This window comes from Pyxicephalus adspersus, chromosome 10 (assembly GCF_032062135.1).
Source record: "Pyxicephalus adspersus chromosome 10, UCB_Pads_2.0, whole genome shotgun sequence".
In the NCBI taxonomy this organism is placed as follows: Eukaryota; Metazoa; Chordata; class Amphibia; order Anura; family Pyxicephalidae; genus Pyxicephalus; species Pyxicephalus adspersus.
Genome location: NC_092867.1, coordinates 25,712,132 through 25,726,524, shown reverse-complemented (window position 1 = coordinate 25,726,524; position 14,393 = coordinate 25,712,132). Strand labels below are relative to the sequence as shown.

General features: G+C 38.4%; 1 protein-coding gene and 1 long non-coding RNA gene across 5 annotated transcripts in view; one reads left to right on the top strand and one right to left on the bottom strand.

The window, feature by feature from the left end:
- Positions 1–14,393, bottom strand: part of RHOBTB1 (Rho related BTB domain containing 1) — a 57,402-nt gene that overhangs the window by 30,247 nt on the left and 12,762 nt on the right. The window contains exon 1 of one of the 4 annotated variants that reach the window (XM_072424473.1): positions 2,099–2,389. The exons of 1 other annotated variant lie outside the window; for it this stretch is intronic. The gene's annotated coding sequence lies outside the window, so the exon portion shown is untranslated. Of the gene's footprint in view, positions 1–346; positions 864–2,098; positions 2,390–14,393 lie in introns of those variants that run through there. 2 more of the 4 variants (XM_072424474.1, XM_072424475.1) reach the window with 2 other exon arrangements.
- The window catches only part of LOC140339672 (uncharacterized), a 34,832-nt gene continuing 32,229 nt past the window's right edge, over positions 11,791–14,393 (top strand). The window contains exon 1 of the long non-coding RNA XR_011922504.1: positions 11,791–11,823. This is a non-coding gene — a long non-coding RNA (uncharacterized lncRNA). The remainder of the gene's footprint in view (positions 11,824–14,393) is intronic.

Here is a 14,393-nt window from a genome sequence, read left to right as displayed (position 1 = left end):
CTATTGTATGCGGCTTCCCCCACCTTTTAGATTGTTAGCTCTTCAGGGCAGGGTGCTCTCTTCCTCCTGTGTCACTGTACCTGTCATTTGCAACCCATATTTAATATACAGCACTTGTAATATGTTGGCAATATAAAAATCCTGTATAATAATAATCAACAGGTTTCTTGCAGAAAGTCCTGGAAAACTCCTTGCTGGTAAGAACTACTAATCCCAGCAATAACTTTACAGACTGAAGAGTTAAAACTACTTTATTTCTATACCGTATATTTACCCAATCCTGCTGTGTAATGATTACAGAAATATAATGGCAGCATGGAGTCTTATTATCATTTCGGGAAGTCACCTGCAATTCAGGTTGCCTGACCTTGTCTCCGGGATGCAGCAATATCAGAATGTACAGGAATCGGAGTTTCAGTCCTGGTTGTGTTGTCAGAGACAATTTTCCGAAGCTGACATTTGTAATTATCAGATGACGGGACCGGTGGGAGCTTTATGTTGAACTTTACTAGACAGCTATCTAGAATCCAAGGCAGCCCCGGGGGCGGATGTGCAGTCAGCATGAGTCACGTCTCCATAGGACAGGTAGACAGGTGTGCCGGCCGCCTAGTCATCTCCTGGCATTACCTGAGCTCAGGGTGCAGCTTCCAGGCTTTAGCTGTTCAATAATTAACACACGTTCCGTGATACCTGTGATAGGAAGCGCGCTCCGTGTGCCAGGAACATATTTCTGCCATTATTAGGAGGCATGTGGGACATAACACAACCATGAGATGTTTACATAACCAGAAATATAAATATACAACCCTATTATTATCTGCAGCACGTGCCGAGGTTACAACCCCGTGCCAGTTACTCATGTCTTGTGTACGCTGCATTCTGATTGGGCGGTCTAGATTACAGCTCTTTTCATTGGTTGATATGCTTGTATATAAACAATACTGTAATGTACACCCAGCACGGTTCTCTCATCATCTCACTGTATACAGTTATATCAGACAAGTCTGAGGATCTGGTCATCTCATCTGTACCTGAAGGCTGACAACACCAAACCAAAATAGCAGCAGGGTTGTCAGCCTTGACATGGCGGCTGTTGGTCCGTCTACAGATAGGAAGCCCAATGAAGGAACGGACAAGTGTGACCAGATGGCTTTGTATTGTCAGTTTACAATAATAAGTGCGATTATCCATGAGATCTAAAAGTTTTACCTTTGCAACCAATAAAATTTAATAAGAGTGCAGGTGAGCCGTGATGGCAAACAGAAAGGAAATTTAATTGGGTTACATACACAGGTCCAGAAAATTGAAGGACTAGCAGGTGATTGGTTAAACCAAGCTGCTTTTTTTTTATAGGTGCTGCAGCTATTAGCGGTTTGAAAAAATGTTCATCCAACCAATCATAAAAGAAGTCAGGTGTCACCTACCGATTACAAGGAGATATATAGTTTTTATAGCCTACGTGCGGTCATTGATTACAGACCAGACTGTAGCTTTTAGCAGATTGGAATCATTTAAAGGAGCAGCAGGCCATTTTATTCAGAACATGTGCCAGCATCAATAACAAAAGAAGAAGTTAGTTGTCACCTTTGATCCCGGAAACCCTGGGATCTATTATTCCAACACTGACCTACGTACAATGAAATGCTGCCATTTATTGCAGACGGCGCTGTGGCTTTTAGCTATATAGCGCTCATGGGCAGGAAATTTTAATAATTGAGAATGGATAACGGAAGGAAAAGTTGGCATTGCCCTAACGGTTTTATAAAGTCACGTCGTTTGGAAACGTTCTTCTTCCATCATGTGACTTTTGGCGCCCGCCATCTGGTCATGCCCCCGCCAGGGTACGGCGGGTTGCCCTGCCTGAAGCCCCCGTTGTCACGGCAACCCATAACACTTCATAGACACAACACACACAATGGCTGGCAGAACCACAATGCCACATTACAGCATCACAGGGGACACAAAGCCTCATTCCATCCGCCTTGATCTCCTTTATTTCCTGGCCTCCCTCTCCTCACCGTTACCGCACATCAAACGCCCATTGGCGTCTATAGGAATCCGCACACATACCTGCACCGTCACATTCCAATATACACACCTGCTGTGTCCTCCCTTCCCCCGGATCGATCCTTATTATCCCCCACACTCCAGCTCGCTCTTATCGTGCGGTATACGCCGGTAGGTTAAAGGTTTGGAGGTGAGGACGAAGCAGAAGTTTGCTCATTGTCTTCTTCCTTCGCAATGACATTCCCTGTTCATCTTATGGGGCGAATGTTACCCTTCTCTCCATCTCCTCCCCTCTTCGGTTTTTTATCTCCGCCCTCCCGCAGACAGAAAAAAAAATGTGAATCGAGAAGAGCGAAGGCTGTGTAATGCAAGCCGATCTCTCCAGCTGCAGCAGCAGCAGCCGCGGCTCGTGACGTCAGCGCCCTCCCGTGCTATTTTTATCCGCCCGATTGGATTTCATTCATGAAAAACAACGAAGGAGGCGCGCGCTCGTGGCTGGCCAGGCGCGTGCACGGCAAGGCAAGGGGCTGCTATAGAAGCGAAGTCTGCGTTTGATTGGTGGGGTGGACGATGACGTCAATGGAGTGACAGATTGGAGGGAGAAACGTGCTACTGTCAACCCTGGGGAGGGGAACAAAGGGGTAAAAAAAAAAAGCATCAACGGAAGGGGAATTATGGGGTGCAAGGGGAAATTAGGAGAGTTTAGAGATATATGGGGCTGTGGGCATTGATGGCAGTGTTCTTGTATGCCAAAGAGGCAATTCTGCCTGCAGATTGGGGCCATCTATGTGTAGAAGCAGAATTATTTCTGCAGAGGTCCAGAGTTCTGAGGAAGGAGTGAAGCTTGATAGCTTGTCGTCCTACCTCCAGTACTGAAATTCTGTCATGCTGTCCCACCTTTGCTCCTTCCCGTCTGGTTCCTTGCCGGATCCACACCCCTATATTGTGGTTAGTGCCTAACCTTTGCATCTTCCTGCCTGGTTTATAATCTTACCCCCCCATCCCCAATTTTGTTTCCTACTTTCTTTTTTTAAAGAAACATCCACCTTTATACATTTCTTTATCCTAAACAGGCCACATCTCTAACATTCATAGGAAAAGATATGCGATGAAAGACATCAATTTTAAGCGAGACTTTTAAAGCCAGTACCATCAATATATTACAAAAATAATGGTTTTATTAATAATAAACATTAAAACCAACATCATTTCAAATACATAAAATACAATAAAATCGTTTATAATGACCTCTTCTTACAGAATACCCCCAAAGGGTTTAAATTCTGAATTACTTCTCGACCCGTTTCACGGAAAAAATCTGCTTCTTCAGGAGGAAGGAGAGGAGAAGTCTGATGTTTGTACTTCCAGCAGCCCTCTTATTTAAAATTGTTGCAAAGAAGGGGGTGGTTATGGCGGCAATGGTATATTCAAATCCCGTTTAGCTAATTAGTGAGTAATCTCTTTCAATTTTCAATATAAATCACAGTGATCCTAAGTTTCAAGTCCTTCAGTCCTCAAACAGATATAAGAGCATACAGCCCAACGGCACAACCATGCTCCTATTTCATCAGCTTCCCTTGCAAGTGAGTCCTACTTCCTACTTACCTTAGCACCACTGACTGGTGGACAACTTTACACCCCCCCTTCCATTCTTGGTGCTTAACTTTAGCCTCTTCATTCATACCTTTAACAACCCTACCTTGGTGCCTAACTTTACCTTCTTTCTTTGCAGCGCTCTTTTTTCGTAGCCCATCCACCTGCAGCCCTCTTTCTTATTGGTTCCTTCACCCCAATCTCTTTTTGCATGGTTCCTAAACTTATGTAACTTTACTCCCCATCTTCCTGGTCCCTAACCCCCCCTAAACCCCCCTAACTTTGACTCCTTCCAATCTGGTGCTCAACCATCCCCCAACCAACTGTCTCAACATAGCACTGACATAACACCTGTCTAAATCAAAGCTTTCTCAAATCAGCAGGAAGTATGAGCTTTGCTCATTGCAGAGCTGTAAAGTTGACCCAACAGTGGGACATATTAAACCTCTGCAGAGAGGCCACTGCTTTCCCACTGGGAAAAGCAAAAAAAGTCTTAGTTTGCAACAACTGGCAGGAAACAGGCTACTCTTTTTCTACTTCCCGGTATGGGGTGGCAACATAAAGTCCCTGTCTGTCAGTTCTTCTGCATTGTCGCTTTGTAACATGGGCTTCTGAGACTAAAAATGGCCATTTACAGTATGGAAGCCTCGGCCATGCAGCCATCACTGGCACACATACATGCAGACAATTGGTAACTGCAGAGAGTCTACTGGAGATCAGCAATATACAAATGCAACAAAGGATAAAAAAAGGTAAAAAAAAATTATGATCACAGTACACATTAAACACACTGTATTGTGTAAAAATGTATTGTGTTATATATAAATATGACTGACACAGAAAATCGACAATATATATTTAAGACTGCCACAGAGCCAGCTCAGGATAACTATTCACCAGGACTAAACTAAGGGGTATAGTGAATCCAACATTCAGTGAAACACTGGAGAATCTTCCAAGTCCATGTGTTTCAATGGCAGTAATTGATTCTCCCACCAGGGAATGTTTTAGGGAAAGCCAAAAAGGATATACACAGTGAGATGATGGGGACAGTAAAGGGAAACCACCAGTAAGGTACTTTTTTTATTTTATCATAGCTTTAGTTGTCTCTTAATGCCAAGATTTTACAGGTTTATTTCATTTGGTTTGCAGGAGCTGAAAACAACATTATTTCAGGTGATCTAAACAGATAAACCATTAGAACATATTATCATAGATCACTGAACAGAAATTCTCAAAAAAAAAAAAAAAAAAGCCCATGTACATCCTGAATTTCTAGAACTGACCAAAGTGTTAGTTTCTTTCTAAGAATAAGATATACAGCGCAGAATGATACAGAGACATCCTGTCTACATGTGCACAGGAAAGAGCCTGCCATGTGTAGCATCATACAATGTACATCAGCTTCAAAAATTCTCAGAATTACAAGCTTTCCGAAAAAAAAAAAAACATTTGTAAGAACACAGATTACCCACAATACTACTATCTTGTTACCCAGTCTTTTTTAATACAGATAAATTAATAAATAATTTATGCTCGAATGGAAAGAATTAACACAAGTTGGGTATTTTTTTAGCAGGTTCATTTATTAGTATTGTTCTATTATTATTAAAATGGAAATGACTTGAAAAGGTAGCAATTGTCTTTGGAGATATATTGGGGTATGTATGAAAGTGTAAAAGCCCATCACCCTCTGACAGATTAACCCACACCCTCCCATTCTATGATTGTCTGCCCCTTGTGTCCTGCTTTTGCACAATGCAAAATTCTAGAGCAGTTACTTATTAAACTATAGATTAGGCAGCCAAGAGAGGTTGCAGTTTGGGACTTTTGTAAATAGACAAATCTCTGTCCAAACATAGGTTTCTGATTAACAAATCAGTTTAAATATTCATAGGTAATGTAACACTTTTATTTTATATCTAAAATATCACAAATTGGTCCTCACCTGCAGATTTCTCGTTTATTAGTCAACATATCTGTTAAGTCGTTTTGGGGCACTGGGGAGTCTGTTGCTGAGCTATTATTCCAACTAATATGCACATCTGTAATATTTTTAAAATACTTTTTAAGGACATAGAACATTTTAATTTAGTACAAAAACTACTATGAATGAAGTTGTTCTTACAGTTTGTCTACTGTATTATTTTTAATAATGTAGCTGTATCTGACAGTTACACTATTAAATAGATAGCACTGCAAACATACATTTTTGTGAATGGATCCTTCAGCCAGCATGCAATCACTACATTGACCACCTAATTAGTAAGCACTTTGGTTGGTTTGCAATTGTCAATGAGGATTCCGGCAGTTAGCAGGGATTGGGAGCCAGCAGCTGCTTAAAATGTAGGCTATAGATCTCATTGGGGAGAACATTTATCCTTAATATTCTCCATATCCTCGAGCCTGAATGCTTGTACCTTTGAAAGAGAATGAATACCAAGAAGATACAAAAGTTCCTCCTTCTGGCTGTGTGTGTATGAATTTGGCAAACATTGGTTGGTAGTCTTATAATATACAATGGCCTGTAAATTGAATTAGGTAAAGATCCATTTACACAATGCCTTTAGGTAGATTACCGGTCTGCATAAAATAATATTTACAGAAGGATGGGCTTCCCTGTTTTGGAGCAGGTCCCTGGTAGAAAAACAGACTGAAAAATTCCATAGAAGATAAGTTATTCACAGATATCGCATGCAATTTACAACAAGGCTAAAAGTCCTCATATTTAATTTTATAATGAACAAGTTGGCAATATCACCACTTGGCTTTGTCGCAATACAGGAAGAGATATTTCATCTATAGTGACCAAGATGATGTATTACAGCATATAAACTAATGGAATCCAAATATAATCTAATCAGTCGAGCTAAAAACTAAACCTGTTTGCTAAATTGCCTATGTGTCTGTAGCACCATTGTATGCTGGAAAAGATACAAGTATATTTGAGAGAATTAGTAGCTGAAATATTCAGAATTAGGGTTGGAGATATTAATATGATACTTTATCAGCCACATTACCAATGAGTGAAGTGATAGGTGTCATATCCTGCCAGGACATTTAGAGGAGGTTCGGACCTGCAGCTGGGGCGAGTGTTCCCCTGCTGGTGGCTGGTACCTTGCCAAACGCTCAGCCTATTTACACTATGGCATTGGCCCTTACAGAACGAGCCTTTTAAGATTTTCCCTTATTCATTCTCTATTGGGCTACCATCTATTGAGGCTATGTGTAGTATCTCCCGTGTTACTGGCATAAATAAGCAGTAAATGCACTGTCAATCTCAACATAACCTAATACAGTTAATACAGGAGTTGCCTGGGTTTATTACCAATCTGCAGAAACTCATCGCTGCCCAAAATCTATTGGAAAAAGATCATGCACTGAAATATTCTCCTACTTGGATTGCCAGGGAATACAGCTGGAGTGACCTTGGTTACCAGTTTGTTCCAAAACTTAGGTGCATTGGTAAGAAAAAAGCTGATCTTTGTTTTTTTTTATTTATTTTATTGTCTTTTATTGCTCCAGCTGCTAATAGTAAAGTTTTCTGCGAATGTTTAAACAGAACTTTAGCAAAAATAACATTATAGAAACAATAAAGTCATTTAACAGAAAAAAGGGGAGCAGCTTTAGCTGCAGTATTCATCTTTAATCTGGAGATATTCACCGCAATACATTTTTCCACCACTAGATGTTCTCAATTTTGTATCATTCAACCCCCTTCCTCTGATCACTGGACCAGCCCCTGCCTGTGACTAGATAGTGAAAGAGAAGTAAGGCAATGATGAGCTAGTGCCTATGTCACTCTACTATTATAATCAACCTACTTTGGTCAGAGCATGAAAGGATCCATGTGATTGCAGTCCTTGCCACACTCCCATCTCTGCCGAGGTCAGGTTTCCTTATAGTTCATTGCAGACCTCCTTCTGCAAATGCCTATCTCCTGGTTGCCTCTGGTCTCATTATTTCAGAGTCATGGGGCCTGATTTATTTAGGCTCTCAGAGGCACGAGAGGATACACTTTCATCAGTGAAGTTGGGTGATCCAGCAAACCTGTAATGGATTTCATTTGCTAGCAAGTGTTTTGAATCCTTGACCTTATCCATTCCAGGTTTGCTGGATGATGAAATTGTACCCTCTCCAGCCTTGGAGAGCTTTAATAAATAAGGCCCATAGTTCTACAACAAACACCAAATATTAAAGTCATTATCAACTTCTGATCTGCAGATCTGTCCCAGGGAGAATAAAAGCCTTTGAATCCACAAATTAATCCCAGCATTTTTGGATTGTTTTACGCACAGGAATGAGATCGCGGTGTGTGCTATAGAATGATATAAACCCACCTCTCCTACACAAATACGAATTGTCTCCTTGTGGCCATAAAAAATCCCAGGGTATTTCAGTGGCTTATAAACAAAATAGGAGAACAATAAGAGCAATGAGTCACAGCTAATTTTTTTACAGGCTTGTTGCAGTTAGTAACGTTGGTACATACACGTTTTCATTCTCAACTTACATTCACTTGTAAAGACGGGGCCAGGACATACACGGGTCAAACTAAGGTGATAAGCTACAGCAGATTGGTATCTGTCACTGTATGCTACACCATGCATTATAACTCAGTTTTTTTTTGTATAGGTTACCAGCTCTCTATCTTTCATAACGCTGCTAAAAGCAAATATTTAGCCAAGCAGATCTGTTAGGAAAATTCCAGGCAGCCTCCAAAACACCTGGCCTGCAGAGCAAATGCATTATGGAAAGTCAACAATATCGCAGAGAGAAAAAACAGGGAGGAATTGCCATTATGGCCCAAAAACAAACTGATTTTGTTTAAAGTGTAAAGGGTATACAGGAATCCCATTGTTATACTGACATGTTGACAGCAGCATTTCTTTCCAGCATAGCTCTTACTTGACCTTATCTTCAGCTATAAGAGAAAAGGTCAGGTCCGTGTTGTGTTATAGTAGCAGCAGACATGTTCAGTTTCGTCATGACAGACCTTTTCTTTAAAAAAAAAGTCAATACATTTGTATGTTAGTCCTAAAGAGAATCAGTTTTTCAGTTGTAATAGCTCAGCTTTTCCTCTTAAGTAGAAATGACATGTTTTTTGATTTGTTACTTGTATTCTCTCCCTGTCACAGCAGACGTTTCTAACGAAAGAACCACAGAAATTTAGTATAAATCAAGATTAGGCCATCATGCAGGGTTTATCCCCTGAAATGTGTTTAACACATTTCCTTTTTTTCCCTCTCTCTCTAAGGGGTCTATATATAAAGTAGTAAATATAACATTCACTGAAACATTCCCCAATTGAAAATCAATTACATCTCTAAGGGTTCAGCCGTATAGTAGGTGAAGCCTAACCAGTGCCAGGTAGCTTTAAGTACATTCATATTGTTCAATGTGAATTCTAACTATTGAAGTTACCAATATAATATTAGCTGTTCTTTTTCACATACTAGAGATTATCTAAAGCCAACAAGTTCACACATATCTGACTTAATTGGGTGCATGTTTGTTTATGGTTGGTGATATTAAAGCCAGTATCAAGATGATATCTCAGAACACTCACTTTTAAAAATAAATCAGCAATATCAGTGCCCACATTTCTGCTCTCACAGATTATCTTAAAAAATGCAAATAAGTGAAGGTAAAAGCAATGTTAAGGAAAGTAAAGTGCTGCTTTACGTACACATGCACCTGGAATATTCACCCACAGTAGATACTTGCTGAATGAGTCACTACTTTATAAATACCCGTATGTTCCTGAGTCTCAGAACAAAAAAAAGAAAGGAAAGTCCAAACTTCCAATATGCATGGTTGAAAGTAATAAGCCAATTGCACCAACATGGCAGATGGGCAAATCAGATGTCTAGGAAGAAAGGCCAAGCATGGGACATATTTAGCTTACTTCCTTTATGCACTTCCCCTTATCAATATATAAGTAGAACAGTGCCATTATCACATAACAGTGCAATTATATTATTATTTCCATTTCTTATGAATTATTGGTATTCCTTGGCTTTTCCTTGTACTTCTCAGCACTTAATATGCCAGTAAATATTTCAATGATAGGGCCACATATGCAGATCCTATTAGCTGCTTCACCTCTGTTCTATTAGAGATCATTGCTGTCACTTTTTGCATCCCTTTCAGCATTTATTGTATTTTTGGTGCCCCATTCCTGCTTTTGATTAGTCATGGCCAACTGCCAATAAGAAAACTGTGGTTGGTGCGCACTGACGACTTTGGGTAAGGGGTAACCCCATGCACAATGTGCCAATGCACCATTACCAGAGATTCTTGGATCAAGTGGCCTTCTGTTGTACTTACTTTTTATCAGTTTACTTGACATATAACCAAACATTTTTGTTCCAAGATGTGCTATGACTGTAAATAGAACCATCACAAACAACAAGTTTTTGTGTAGCTTTCTTGGTAAAAGGAGTCACAGGTCACTGCCATTCACCTATACTAATGCTCCATTTATTTTGTACTGGTTTGGCACATCTCACAGACCTGTGACAAGAAACAGTAAGAACCCATAGAATTGTCTTTGCTGAAGGAAACATGAGATGGACAAACATTCCAATTACTTTGAAAGGTCAGATGATGTGAAACACTGCACGTCTCTCCATTGTAAGGGTAAGTATGGAAATGGCTTGTGTATCACACTGCTTTATAGCATTTAGGGATTCAGTATCGCTTCTTTTTTAAAAATGGTAACACGATTTTTTTTATCAGATAACGTCAACAATACTCTTTTAGTGAATCTTGTAACACAGGTTCTATTTTTCACAAAATAAAGAATTGTCTTAGTTTGTTCCCCAGAGCAGCCAATCAGGTATTTTTTATTCCAGTCTATTGTACTGCATTAAAAAAAGAAAAAGCAGAATTTGCTTCAACCTTGGGCTCCTTATTTACACCAGTGTTTAAGATGCTGATTTAAAAATTTAGGAAATGTTAACATCAAAGTTCTTGCATTATGATTCCATTAATGTTATATGACACAACCGGTTGTGCCACAGCTTTTCTCCAGCCATTCAATCCCTTTAAAAAGGGCAGCTGCCATGGTTGATCATTTTAAGGGTGATAAGAAGTTTATAGGTTCAGTTTATGAGACCATGATGGCTGCCTGAGGATAAGAAAAATCATTGACTACAAACATCATATGGCTAGAAGATTGGGACATCTGCTGAGCTAAGCTGTCTTATCAATAAAGCATCTTCTAATGCCATGTTGAAATTAGCAAAAAAAAGTAGGAGGGGGCAACCTACTATATTAAATTAGGTGGGGATGATCAAACTACTCATTAGATTTAATAGATATATATGTCCAAATCTTTATCATTTAGGTTGAGAGGTTTTCAGAGGTAAAACCCCTTTAATCCAAAAACTCTCATCTATAAATGGCAGCAAAACGCCCAGAATGACTAAGGCAAGTATGAAAAGATACATCGGGATTAGTTTCAATATATCAAGGCATTGTAGCCATAGACAGAATAAAGAGATTAGGTCTGCCTTAGACATCTTGACATGGCAGGTGAAAAGATCAAATAATTTATTGGGTATTATTGTCTGGTAAATGAAATATAAAAATAGCTGAAATACATATTTTGCATTGGCTTGGTTCAAACATTTAACGCAGAATAGTGTTTTAAATGAAAAATGCTGAAGATTTAGGAGTTTATGGGGAGAAAAAGTTTCTGAAATTCTTTGCATAGTTCGTTCATTGTTTCCAGAGATATTTTTAGTAAATCAACAATATCAAATATTAGATATTTTACTGGTATAATGTGAAAAAATCAATATGTATAGAGTGTAATAGATATAACATGCACTGTGCTGTTGGAAATGTAAAAATGGTATTCAGCTCTGTGCTACTGGAAGTGGAAGAACTCTAAAGAAGTAACATGCTTTCTAATTTATAACTTATTGCTCTTGGTATTTTCTCTACCAATAATTGTTTCCTGTTTTAGGGTGACAGTATTTTGCATTGGATTCTTAAATTGCCATTTTCAGCCATTGGACTAAAGGACTGCGTCCCCTACATTATGCTATAGTCTCTTCTTCTAATGTCATATGGTTGTCAATTTGGAAGAAAAGGCCTTTTCTTTCTGCACTCATTACAGTGATTTATATTAGTTCAAGAATGGGAATTGAAGTGCTGATGCTGTTCTGAAAAAAATTAATTAAAATGTGTTTTCTAATGATCCTATTATATACAGTAAGTGGTTAACAGGACTGTTCACTGTTTGGAATTTATTATACATTTTTTGTAACATTTGTTGTTTTTAGAAAGTTTTTGGTTTTAGATTTCTAGGATGTTTATTTTGACATTTCTTTTCATAATATTTTCTCTCTTTTGGCCCAAAACATTTTACTGTAGTTTACAAAATATCCCTGTTTATAAAATAAAGGTACACTAATTTTTCCTTTAGAAAATCTGGTTTGCTCTGCAAAGTGTTAGCTTCACTAGATAATTGTACATTTTTTGATCTTTACTATGATATTGTATGAGTAAAAATGTAAAAATGTTTACGGTTATAATATTTACACTGACATTCCTGTACAATAGCTGGTTACTGTGATAGGTAGTTGTAAGCTCTTCGGGGCAGGGTCCTCTCCTCCTGTATCACTGTCTGTATTAGTCTGTCATTTGCAATCCCTTTTTAATGTACAGCGCTGCGTAATATGTTGGCGCTATATAAATCCTGTTTATTAATAATAATAATAATAATAGGTGCTGATATTGTATTCTGCTGAATATTTCTAAATGTAAAATTGTTTAAATGAACATTAGAGTTTCAGCGTTCCCTGAAGCCTGCTACATGATGCATGCTAAGGAATTTGCATAGCATAGAATATTATGGAAAGAGCCTGCAGTCCCCCCTTCTACATTGTAAAGTATGAATAATGGTTTGTTCAGACGTGCGGTAAAAAGATGCATGTTTTTGGTCAAAAACACCTGTTTTTTGCAGGCATTAGCAATATCTAAAAAAAGGCATTTGTATTTTTTAAAGCCTAGTTAAAAAAAGTAAAAAACTAGGCACTATGCATTAAAAAATGCCTAAAATGCCAGTACATACCAAGTCCTAATACAGCTGCAAATGATTAAACTTCAATTTACTTGTTATCTCTTATTGATGTTTGCTGTATGTTCCTATATTTCTTAATCATATTATATAATACATTTCTCTCAGTCATGCTAGTGAACAACTCTAAAATAGGACAAACAATATGGTGTGGGAGGTGTTGCCCGCATCAATCCGTTAAAAACTTCCTTTTAGTCCAGCTATTACCTACCCAGTATAACACCTATTACACCTAATACAGAATACTAATAGAGAAAACTCTAAAAGCCAATAATGACAGTTTACAACCATTGAAGGCACAATGTTAACCATGGGCCATTGATTTGGTGCTACAAACTCGAATGAGTGCAATTTAAAAAAATAAAAAAAAGAACTAACTAAGAAGGCAATGAAGGAGCTATTATTTGGTGTTAACTAAAGGTCAAAAGGAGCTAAAATTGCAGAGCCAGACCCAATGGGCCTGATTATTAAAGCTCTCCAAGACTGGAGAGAATATACTTTCATAAATGAAGCCAGGTGATCCAGCAAATGGATCTGGTCCAGGAATTAAAACATTTACAAGCAAATGTCTTTGAAGAAATCCATTCCAGGTTTGCTGGATCACCCAGATTCCCTGATGAAAATGTATCTTCTACAGGCTTGGAGGGTTTTAATAAATCAGGCCCAATCTGGCAAACTGATAGCTTAGTCCTCCAGACCGGGTCAGGAGAACATGGTTCTCCATGTGTACTAATCGGAGATCTCTTTTTAGAGTCGGTGCTTGTCATACTGACTGTCCCAGCATAATCTACAGAACTGAGTGATCTAGGGAGTCTGTACTAAGGTAATGGGCTGGGAGAGAAGGCCTCTCCTGGGGAGGGGGAGATCTCTACTCTAAGGATTGTGACTTTGGGAGGGAGAGGGATTTGTCATTTTGGCCGATCCACAACATCCTGGCCGATCCACAACAATTTGCAATAGATCCCTGCATTCTGTGCATTCTGCACTCCTGTGCTTTTCACTATATGTTCTGACCTCTGTGTTCCCACCATTATGCTACTCCTCATGCTAAATGTATTGCAGGAGGCTGACAATGAAGAATGCATTAGGTTGCACTCTTTATATGTATCTTTAATATCTACCTAGTTTCAGCTTTAATACTACTTCTACTAATTCTACACAGATAATATGAAAAGGCTACACAGAAAACTCTTCCATTACAGCTGTAGAGGAACAGTAACTGCAACAAATAAAAAAATGTAAATTTTAAAGTGTATGCATTGCCAAATTTCTACAAAAAAATCTTACTTAATTTTTTGCTGTATGTATCACATTTGGGATACTTTCCATAACTTATTTTGCACTGAAAGTGAGGGAATCTCTATGTTATGGGAACATAGAAATAAAAACTCAATGGATCCCCCTTTATTTCATCCAAAACTGAAAAATAATTGTTTGCCTATGCATACACTTCCATATCACACAGTAACATATGTACATAAAAAATATCAGTATTTAACTCTAACATTTAAATTGATAATTGTGTTTCTTTAAAGTATGTCTTATGTATCATACTGAGATATTTAAATGGATTTGTAGTTACTTATACACATCAATGTGCATGCATGTTTAAATAGCTGTGTATGTAATGAAAAGCATTGTAATATTTTCAACATGTCTGTGCATTAGCTCCCTCTAGAGGTCAGTAATATTTCTTTTTTTT